This window comes from Phascolarctos cinereus, unplaced genomic scaffold (assembly GCF_003287225.1).
Source record: "Phascolarctos cinereus isolate Bilbo 61053 unplaced genomic scaffold, phaCin_HiC Scaffold_2;HRSCAF=192, whole genome shotgun sequence".
Taxonomy (NCBI): Eukaryota; Metazoa; Chordata; class Mammalia; order Diprotodontia; family Phascolarctidae; genus Phascolarctos; species Phascolarctos cinereus.
This window is the reverse complement of record NW_027555625.1, coordinates 395,806,351-395,818,480: the sequence shown is the minus strand read 5'-3', so window position 1 is coordinate 395,818,480 and position 12,130 is coordinate 395,806,351.

Below are 12,130 nucleotides of genomic sequence, written 5' to 3'. Positions count from 1 at the left end.
TGAAAAGAAAAGTAATTTGATATAGATTATACATGTGAAGTCAGGTAAAACATTTCAATATTAGCCATATTGAAAAAAAAGAAAATGTAAACAAACCAACAAAAAATCTAAGAACAATAAAGCTTAAAAAATATGCTTCAATCTGCATTCAAATGTTATCATTTCTTTCCCTGGAGGTAGATAGCATTTTTCATCATAGATTCTTCATAAAGCTTTTGAATCATTGTATTTCTAAGAAGAGCTAAGTCCTTTAGACTTGATCATCATAAATTATTGCTATTACTGTGTATGATGTTTTCTTCATTTCACTTTGAATCAAGTGATGTGTCTTCCAAGGTTTTTCAGAAACTATCCTGCTTGTCTTATTATATAGGACAATGCTATTCCATCACAATCATACACTGCAACTTGTTCAGCCACTCCAAAATTGATTGGCATCCTCTCAATTTTCAATTCTTTGCCATCAAAAAAAGCTTCTCTAAATATTTTTTGCACAAACATGTTTTTTTCCTTTTTCTTTGATCTAGTAGTGAATATGGCTAGGTAAAAGGGTATGCAGAGTTTTATAGACATTTGAAAATAGCTACAAAATGATATCTAGAATAGTTGTATCAGTTCACAACCCCAACAACAACGTATTAGTGCCCCAATTTTTCTTTATCCACTGAAACATTTGTCATTTTCCTTTTCTTTAATATTAGAAAATATGATAGGTTATAAAGTGGTACCTCAGAGTCGTTTTAATTGTATTTCTCTAGTTAATAGTGATTTAGAGGATTTTTCATTTGTCTATAAACATTTTATTTCTTCTTCTGAAATCAACCTGCCAATATCCTCACACAATTTATCAATTGGGAAATGACTCATTGTAGAACTGACTTTCTCTGTATATTTGAGAGATGAGGATTTTATCAGAGATAGTTACTATACAATTTTCCCCCAGTTCTCTGCTTTCCTTCTAATATTGGTTGCATTGGCATTGTTTATGCAAACCCTTTTTAATTTGATGTAATCGAAAGTATATATTTTTCATCCCATAATTCTCTCTCTCATCAAATTATTTCCTTACCTATCAATCTCATCAAGTAAAATATTTTCATGATCCCTTAATTTACTTACTAGATTACCCTTTATATACCCATTTTGACTTGGTATGCAATGTGAGATGTTGGGATACTTTGTCTCAGCCAAACTATTTTCCAGTTTTCCTGTTATTTTTTGTCAAATAGTGGTTTCCTGTCCTAAATTATTGAATCTTTGGGTTTGTCAAACCCTAACTTACTATGTTCATTTACTACTGAGTATAGACTACCTAATCTACGCCACTGATGCACCACCGCATTTCCTTGCTAGTGCCAGGTTGCTGTTATGGTTACTGTGTTATAATATAGTTTGAAATCTAATGCAGCTAGGCCAGCTTCCTTCACTTTTTTTTCCCCATTGATTCTCTTGATATTCTTGATTTTGAGTTTTTTAGATGGCTTTAGATCATTACTTTTTCCAGCTCTATTTTTTTATATAAACAATTTGATTGGTATGGCACTGAGTATGTTATTTAATTTGGGCAGAATTGTAGTTTTATTACATTGGCTCAGCCTACCCATGAGCAATTGTTTTCTTTTTCCAGTTGTTTAGCTCTGACTTTACTTTGTGAAAAACGTTTTTTTTTTATTTGTTCTGTTCAGAGAGCCATTGGGTTTATCTAGCAGGTAGACTCCCAAGTATTTTACATTGTCTGCAGTCATTTTAAATGGAATTTCTTTTTCTATCTTCTGCTGCCGGATTTTATTGATAACATATAGAAATGCTGAAGATTTATGTGAGTTTATTTTACATTCAGCAACTTTGCTGAAGCTTTTTAATTATTTCAAGTAGTATTTTAGTTGATTCTCCAGGATTCTCTAAGTATAGCATCATATCATATGCAAAGAGTGAGTTTGTTTTCTCATTGCCTATTCTAATCCCTTTGATTTCCTGTACATATTGTATTGCTATAGTTAGCATTTATAAAATAGTATTGAATAATAGTGGTGATAATGAGCATCTTGCTTCACTACTGATTTTATTGTAGAGGCTTATAGCTTGTCCCCATTACAAATAATGTTTGCTGAGAGCTTCAGAGAGATAATAATAATTTTAAGGAAGTTCCATTTATTCTTATGCTTTCTAGTGTTTTTAATAGGAATGAATGTTTTATGTCATTTTTTTTCTGCATCTGTTGAGATAATCAAATGGGTTTTGTTGGTTTGTTATTGCTATGATTAATTATGGTTATAGTTTTCCTAATATTGAACAAGCCCTGCATTCTTGGTATGAAACCTACCCAGCCATAGTGTATGGTCCTTTTGATATATTGCTGTAATCTTCTTGTTAGTATTTTATTTACATTTTTTTTCATCAACTAGGGAGATGGTTCTTTACTTTTCTTTCTCTAGTTTTGCTCTTCTTGGTTTAAATATAAGCACCACATTTGGTGGTAAAAGAAATTTAGTAAGACTCCTTTACCTATTTTTAAAATAGTTTAGAAATAATTGTTCTTTAAGTGTTTGGTAGAGCGGCTCATTGATTGTTTATTTCATTTTTATATATATATATATTAAATAGGGCTATTTAAGTATCCCATTTCCTCTTCTGTTAATATAAGATTGTCTTGGCTCATCTTATTGCAGAGAATGGCCAACTCATTTGCAGTTATTCATCACACAGTATCATTGTTACTGTGTCTGGTGTTCATCTGGTTCTGAAATTTTGTTGAAACTATTGTCTCAATTAGTATCATTACTGATTTCCTAGAATTTTCCAGAAAACAAGCAGCAGATAGGGATAGCATTTTCTCCTCCTTACCTGTCTTTATTACTTTAATTTCTTTTTCCTTATTATTGTTAGCATTTCCAAAACTATATCAAGTAATTTGGGGAAGAGTATAATATCTTGCTTCACTCCTGAACTTATTAGAAAAGGCTCAATATTTTTTATGTCTCAATTGAATATGATTCTTGCTTTTGGTTTTGTATCGGTGCTTTTCATATTAAATCTGCATATACATTGTAGAACTTTTAGCTTTTCTTTACACCTATATTCTATGTATACACTAAGGCTATACTTCGTAGGTCTTTTAGCACACAAAAAAGCGTTGTACTTTGTCAAGGGCTTTTTCTGTCTCCATTAAGAAGATAATGTGTTTTGGGTTGATAAGATTTATTGTTTTCCTAGTGTTGAATGATCCTTGTATCCCACTTTGTCATAATGCATGATTTCCTGGCTAAATAACTGCAGTCTCTTTGATACTAATGATATTGACCCATAGTTTTTTTTTTTAGTTTCACTCTTCCCTGGTTTAGATTGCAGGACTATTTTAATCTTATAAATGAATTTAAGTAGAGTGTTCTTTTGATGTTTTTGAGAATAATTTGTCAATTAATCATTATATAAACGTTTAATAGAATTTTCCTGTGAATCCATCAGGACCTGGAGCTTTCTATTTTTGGTAGTTCTTTGAAAGTCAGACATATTTCCTTTTCTGAGATTGGGTCATTTAAGATCTTATCTAGTCTTCTTATAGTTGGGGTATATTCCTCTATTTCTTTAGCATTTTTACTTTTGTTAGCAATAACTGCACAATATATTTTGGTGGTTCTTTTTATTTCTATTTTTGCTGTGATTTCAGCTTTTTAATTAGTTCTTTTATTGGTTCGATATTCTGTTCTCTCTGTTTTAATCAAATTAGCTACCCCATAAAAGCATTCATCAATGAAAGCCTCTCCCATCACCCAATAAGGCCTCCTTCCTTACTCTTCTTTTTTTCCAATCCTTCCCCCCATATGCCTCGCCCACTTTCCTATAGGCAAGTTTCCTTTTGAGATGATAGAAGTCTCCTATCTCAGGCCTTGATTTGACCCTGACAAATCACACATTCTTCTTTCCCCCCTGCTCCTCTCCCTTCTTTTACTGTACCTTCCCATGTTGTAATGTAGTCCTATAAAAACCACTGATTCACCTGTAGACAGGGTGTCATAAGGCTGTGTCCATAATGCAGTAAGACTACCTCTTCAGGCATACTTCTACCCAACTTCTGCCTTCACCCCTGTCTCTGTGCACATTTAGAAAGTAGTTTCTTACCGGCCTCTGTGAAGTCACTCTGTTGCTGTTGCTGTCCTTGGCTGCTGTAGTTATTTACTCTTCCTGCTTATGTTTAGAGTATTGGAGTAGTAAATTATTTCTTCAGTTCTGATTTTCTTTCTAAAATGTTTCAAATAAGTTTTATTATTATTAAAAGTCCATCTTTTTTTTTAATATGTGGTTAAACTCAGATTTGCAGAGCCTGTCTGGAAGCAACCTGAGCTCCCCTGTTCTTCAGAATATAATGTTCCATTTCTTCCTATGTTTTCTGGTGAGTACAGAATAGTCTTGCTTTATATCAATTTCCTTTCATTTTACTTGAGTATCTTTTTTTCTTGATCTCTTATAGAACTGTTTTTTTTTTCTGAAGTGAATTGTCCAAATTAACCACCATACATCTTGGAGTTTTCAGCTTTGTTGTTGTTGTTGTTGTATTGTTATTGTTGCTTGTTTTCTGGTTGTTGTTTTTCCCCTGGAGGTGATCTGTGAATTCTTTCCACTGATATTACATTTCCTGTGTCAAGAAGTTTTGTGTAATTCTCTCCTCCTATTCCCTTTATCATGGTGTTAAGCTTTTTCATTCTGTTGCATTCTTCTGGGAGATCTCTGAATCCTTTTTTTTTAACCTTCTTTGGGATTCTGAGTGTCTAAGACCATGGAGATAAATAAAATTGCCTTATTTTGTTGCATAATTTCTATTTTAAAAGGCTTCAAAGGTTGTGAGAGTCAGAGAAAATATCTAGTTTGCCATCAAAAGACAAAGTAGAACTTGATCTGGATGGTGCAATGGATAAAGCACTAAGCCTGGGGTCAGAAAAACCTGAATTCAAATGGGGAATTGGATATTTACTATCAGTATATCACTGTGCAAGTCATGTAACCTTTGTTTGCTTTGTTTTCCTCATACCTAAAATGGGGATCTTAATAGAAGTTACCTTCTAGATTTGTGAGAATCAAATGAGCTATTTGTAAAACACTTAACACAGAGCCTGGCACATTCAGGTGCTTTGTAAATGCTAACTATTATTAATGTGATTAATATTGAAGGACAGGTAGGTTTTAGATAAAAGGATTATGTTAAGGCTTATTGGGACAGGGAAAGCAACTGTGCAAATGAAGGAAAACTTATCTCTTACTCCTAGACTTCAATAAAATCATTAGCTAATCAAGTCATTGACAATTACTTCTATTCTCTTTCATGATATTGAGTGGGATTGAGACCACCTCAAATAAAAATTCAGAGGTTTCTCTCAGTAGAAACAGAAGTTTTATTCTAGCAAGAGAATTGGGCACCACCCAGGGCGGACTAGAGTAGGGAGGCAGGATACAAGCAGCAAGCAAGCAGACAAACAAATTCTAAGCAAACCCCACCCTCCCACCTTTTAACCTGAATCTCTTTATCCCCATTGGTTGAGGTAAGAGACCTTACATTCTTCCTAGAAACTAAGAGATACATTTTACCCAAAACAAACTTAGAAGCTAGAAGATTGCCTTATTTGGCAAAGATAAGGCTGAGGTGGTGATTACAAAATAAGGGAGGGGGTGGGCAACAGATGTATGACCGGATCACATGATTTACAGGAAAATGAAACTTAGACCCAGCTAATGCTAAAACCTTAACTAAATTTTGGGCATAGCTTTCATTTCATATGAGAAACTTTCACATGTCCAAAACAATATCATTACTAAACTAAATTCTTATTTAAATTTTAAAATCATGGATATAAAAAGGATTTCAAAAGTTTTACTTGAAAATAAGCCCTTACCTAAAATAGAAATCTACTCTAAATCAATCCTGGTAAGTAAACCCCTAGCCCCTGCTGGAACTTGCTTGCTTCTGAGGCAGTTCTTTCCTTTAAGGAACAGCTACAACCTGTAGAAAGTTTGCTATATTTGCCAAAAATCTACCTCCCTAAAACTTTTCTTCTCACAATTTTTCTCACAATATTTCTGTCTCCCTCTTAGTATTTGATTTTTCATAGTTCTCTTGCCTCCTCAATGGCATTGTAAACTCCTGAAGTCCAGAGCCTCTGTTTGTACATTTTTTATCCCTTACTGCGTCTAGCATGGATCCTTATAAAAGAGCTCAATAACTTTTTTCTTGATTCTTTCTTGGCATGCTTAAACGAGCATAATATGATTGGGTTGGGGGGTGTTTCAGTACATGTGCAAGCCAGAGCAGAGTGCTCAAGTAGGGAGCAATGAGAAAACTGGGGACTTGAATAACAATGAAGACACACCTTGGTAACCTGATGGCTAAAAATTTTCTCCTAACAGCAATGGAGAGTCAGCTGGAAAGCAGCATTTCAGAACGATGAATTTGAAGTGAAATGCAGAACTGAGGAAGAGAATGGAGGCACTGCGAACTAATAACATTGTAACTACTTTAGATCTCAGGTGATATTTGTTATACCGAGAAATAAGCGAGTTGACGACCCAAGCTAATTTTAAATTGTGGACTTTATTATTAGCACGGCTTCCAGGGATATTCACATCCAAATCAAGCAGCCCCCATCAGGGATTGAGCTAGGGTTTATATAGGGAGTATACAGGACAGGGAGGGGGATGGATCTTTGAAGTCTGGCAAGAGGAAGAGGTTTTTTTTGGGGGGGCTGGTCAAGGACACCCTTCTCCCTCTGTGTAGATATGATAATGCTCTGCAAACTTTCTCACAATGGAGGCTTCCAGAGATATAATCTGAGGGCTGTGGCCTGAGCAGCCAGATAAGGGTCTTGCTAAGGAATTTGGAGGTTTCCATGGCCTAAAGGGTTCTACTACCCAAATGGTAAAATAATGTTCTGCATTACATATTAACTGAGCCTAGGGCTGTGGCAGTGGGAAAAGGAAGAAAGGGAGGAGCCTTTCTGGAATTAGTTTACATTGCTCACCTTCACGTACTCCTCTTTTCACTCCAAATTATATTCTTTCCACAAAATTACCATTACATATCCCACTCCGATCCTCTGCACAGTGTCCTTTGCCTGGAATGCATTCCATTCCTCAGCTCTAACTGTTGGAATCATTGGCTAACTTGAAGCCTGAATTCAGTTCCTACTTCTTATGGGAATTGTCTTCCTTGGAATTTAAGGTACTTAAGAGAACAGAATTAGGGAAAGTGTTAATTATTTGAGCAGCCAGGGCCAGAAGCCAAAGAATAATCGTTTAACAGACGACAAATACAAACAGCAACAGAAGCCAGAGAGCCTGCTGACAGAGCCAAAAGGTAAGCATGTGGTTATGTTCATAAATGGACAAGGTATCCAAGAATAAACAGTGAGGACCAGGTATCAACTGATAACTATGGTCGGGAATAGACCTAGAATCCAGAAAGAGAGAGCCCCAACAAAGGTATAAGATTCAGAAGATAACTAGAGTCAGGACTCTGCAAAGGTTGAAAATCTAGGCAATCATACACCTATTAAAATAGGTGTCTTGTTTCCCAGGTGAAGTTTGTTTGTGCTACATTTTGGGTGGGCCTGGTGCTCGTTCCCTATTAATTCAAACTCAATTTTGAGAAAAATGAAGTACTCATAGGTCATTGAACAATTAGCTAACAGAATGTTACTTAATCCCCAACATAGCAACAATAGTAACAAGCACATAGTGGCTTTATGTAGCCACTTTTGTCTCCATGAAGAAATGAATCTGATCTGTATGCAAGGTTGTTGTGCCTCACCTAGACTTCAAATGCCTATTGAGTAAGAGAGGCCCAAACTCTGCTTGGGTTGGACTTTTTCTTCTCATAAGTGTCCCACAAGCACATCAGAGTTTTAGCCAGAAGCTAGCAGAAAGCTGAGTCAAAGGAGATAGGGGCTATTCTTGGGAAAGCTTTTTTGTCCTTTTAGGGAAAGTAATCATGTGTTGTGTGATGAGAAGGAGCCTTGAGAGATCTAGTTGCAAATGAGGCATTATTTAATAATTCCTTCCACAAAAGCATCTAATACTAAATATGCACAGCTCTAGACCTGAAGACTTTGACTGAAAAGAGATAGCATCTGGTTTCATTAGGGAACGAGAATACAGCGACTATCTGTGATTCAGGTGCTGGCTGAAGCTCCATTGAGTCAATTGAAGTCGCAAGTTGTGTGTTACAGTTACTATTGTACTGTATCCATTGCGCATTTTGCCGTTGTTTTTTATTTTGGTTTGGTTTTTTTCTTAAACCTCTGGCATTTCATCAGAGTTACATGGGAAAAAAAAGATTTTGTTTTCCAAGTTCCAGATGGTTGGTGACTTATTTATAGAACAAGATAATTCTTCTGGTAAATAACATTGGAATTGTTTTATCCCCATCTTCCAACTCTGAAGCCTTTCTAGGTCTCCCTTCTCAGTGATGAATATGCAAAGAAATGATGACAATTTGTGTGTGTCCTCATTTAGACGAAGAGCAGCCAATGCAACAGAGCTAACTTTATAATGTAGCAGCATATTGCACCTAAGTTTTTTGGCAAAAGACTTAAACAAAAGACATAACATCCTCACCTACAGTTACCTCCAAAGGAAACATAAAACATGGGAATGTTGACAGGAAAAGTCTTCTTGGATAAACCAGAATGAGTCAGTGAGTAGAAAGCAGAATTTCCTGAGATAAGGAAGACCTGGCATCATGGTCTTCTATTACATACTAGCTGTAGGACCCAAGGAAAGTCATTTAAACTGTCGGTGACCCAGGCATCTCTCTTAAGATATTAACTTTCAGAACAGTGTTAAATCTTCATGGGTAGAGGAAGTTTATTCCTTGGTAGTTCCCTACAGCAATGAAATCACAGGTCTAGACAAAAAAAATAACATTTAAATCAGAAAAGCCATATTGAAGAATAAATAATCCTCTTATGAGAGAAGTAATCATACTTGGTTAGCTTCAAGAAGTCAGAAAACTTAGAGTGTATTATTTCTATAGCATTTCATATTTCAAAGCAAATTCATAAACATTATGGAATTTTACCAACAAAGAAAGTAATTTTCTTAAATAAGTTAGATTTGTATTATTCTGAAAGACTGAAATTATGTAGTGCAGTGGTGTCAAACTTAAATAATATAAACAGGGGACCAATAAACCATATATAAGGACCTCTGCAGGGAACATAGAAAACCATATATTAACATCATATATGTTTCATTGCATTTTTGCTAAATATTTTCCAATTACATTTTAATCCTATTCAGGCCACATTCAAGAAGGTTGTGGGCCTCAGTGTGGTCTGTGGCCCATGTTTAACATCTCTGATATAATACAAAGAATAATCTGTTTTGTACCAAGAGACTTGTCAATAGCTTACTGTGATTTTTTTTTGTTTTTTTGTTTCATTTTGTTGTTGTTGTTTGTTTTGTTTTTGGCTAGGCAATGGGGTTAAGTGAGTTGCCCAGGATCACACAGCTAGTAAATGTCAAGTGTATGAGGATTTGAACTCAGGTCCTCCTGAGTCCAGGGCCAGTGCTCTATCCTGTGAGCCACTAGCTGTCCAAGCTTACTGTGATTTTGAAGAGGACATTTCGCCTTTCTTAGACTCAAGAGCTTGGAATAAATTATTTTCATGGTCCCTTTGGACACTGACATTCTATGACTGATTAGGAAGTCAATAATGGAATCAGGATCTAGGTGATTCAGTGAATAGAGAGATAGACTAGGGCCAGGAAAAACTGAATTTAAATATGGTCTCAGACACATGTGGCTGTATGACCCTTGGCAAGTCATTTAACTTTTGTTTGCCCGAGTTTCCTTTAGTGCAAAATGGGGATTATAATACTACCTATCTTATAGGGTTGTTATGTGGATCAAATGAGATAATTATGGCAAAGTGATTAGCACAGTGCCCACCTGGCACATAGTTGATACTAAATAAACACTGGTTCCCTAGAATCAATGAGGTCCAGAGTTTTCACTACAGGCTTTAAAATTGACATATCACTTGGGGGAAGAGCCAAGATGTCAGAGTGAAAGCAGTGAGTTACTAGAGCTCTCCCCCAAACCCCTCCAAATACCTATAAAAATGGCTCTAAACAAATTCTAAAGCAGCAGAACCCACAAAAAGATGGAGTGAAACAAATTTCCAGCCCAAGACAACCTGGATGGTTGATCAGAAAGGTATATTGTGCTGGGCTAGAAGCAGAATGCAGTTTGGCAAGGACACACAGGCCACAGCAAACCTGGAGCAGGCCTCAGAGGACTGAATCACGGGCAGCTGTGGTGGTTTCCAGACCTCTCAACGCACGAGCGCCAAAGATAACTTAGAAGGTCAGCGGGAAAAGTCTGTTTCTGTGGTGCTGACAAAGAAGCATGGTGGTCTGAGCTCCATTCCCAAGCGTGGCCCATGGCGGCAGCTGCCTCCTGAGCTTCTGGCCCACAGACTGAGGGGGAATCTAGTGGCTGATCAGAGGGGAATGGCAGGGATTTCTCTGCTGGTGCAGGATTCTCTTGCTTTGCCTGTGCTTGGATTTGGGTCACAGTTCTAGATGGCAGTCCTGGGGCAAGGAGGAGCGCTGGTGTGGTGGAGCTTGTAGTGGCTGTGGAGAGAAAATCTTCCTTACAGTTTCAAGGCAGAAAAGAATGCTTTGGTCACTTATAGGCCAGAGCACAGGCCAGGAAAGGAGTAAAAACCTCACCCCTTATAAAACCACATTGGAACAACTGAAAATTTACAGGTCCCTATAAGTATCTCTGAAAACAGCTGCACAGAACCCCTGAAGCTTGGAACAGTACATTCTCCACACTGGAAACAGACTCTTACCTTAACAAAGAGTTTATAACTCAAGTAATTGGCCAGGATCGTAAGCAAGCAGTGCAAAAAGAGTCAGACTATATTATCTTCTTTGGTGACAAAGAAGATGAAAACACACAACCAGAAGAAGACAATGAAGCCAAAGTTCCTAAGTTCAAAGCCTCCAAGAAAAATATGAATTGGTCCCAGGCCATGGAAGAGCTAAAAAAGGATTTTGAAAAGCAAGTAAGAGAAGTAGAGGAAAAGCTGAGAGTGATGCTAAAGGAGGCCCAAAAAAATTACTGAAGAAAATAACACCTTAAAAAATAGCCTAACCCAAATGGCAAAAGAGGTCCAAAAAGCCAATGAGGAGAAGAATTCCCTAAAAAGCAAAACTGGCCTAATGGAAAAGGAAGTCCAAAAGCTTACTGAAGAAAATACTTCCTTAAAAATTACAATAGAGCAACTGGAAGCTAGTGACTTTATGAGAAATAAAGACTACGCAAAACAAATCCAAAAGAATGAAAAATTAGAAAACAATATAAAATATATCATTGGAAAAACAATTGATCTGTAAAACAGATCCAAGAGAGAAAATTTAAAAATTATTGGACTATCTGAAACGATGATCAAAAAAAGAGCCTACGCATCATCTTTCAAGAAATTATCAAGGAAAACTGCCCTGATATTTTAGAACCAGAGGGCAAATAGAAATTGAAAGAATCCACCAATCACCTCCTGAAAGAGATCCTCAAAGGAAAACTCCTAGGAATATTGTAGCCAAATTCCAGAGTTCCCATGTCAAGGAGAAAATATTACAAGGAGCCAGAGAGAAGCAATTCAAGTATTGTGAAAACACAATCAGGGTAACACAAGATTTAGCTGCTTCTACATTAAGGAACCACAGAGCACGGAATTTAATATTCCAGAAGGCAAAGGAGATAAGATTACAACCAAGAATCACCTACCCAGCAAAACTGAGTATAATCCTTCAGGGGAAAAAATGGTCATTCAGTGAAATAGAGGACTTTCAAGCATTCTTAATGAAAAGACCAGAACTGAATAGAAAATTTGACTTTTAAATACAAGATTCAAGTGGAACATGAAGAGGTAAACAGGAAAGAGAAATCATAAGAGACTTATTAAGGTTGAACTGTTTGCACTCATGTGGAAAGATGATATTTGTAACTCATGAGACCTTTGTTAGTATTAGGGTAGTTGGAGGGAAAAAAATATATATATGTAGATAGATAGATAGACAGATAGATAGATAGATAGATAGATAGATAGATAGATAGATAGATAGATAGATA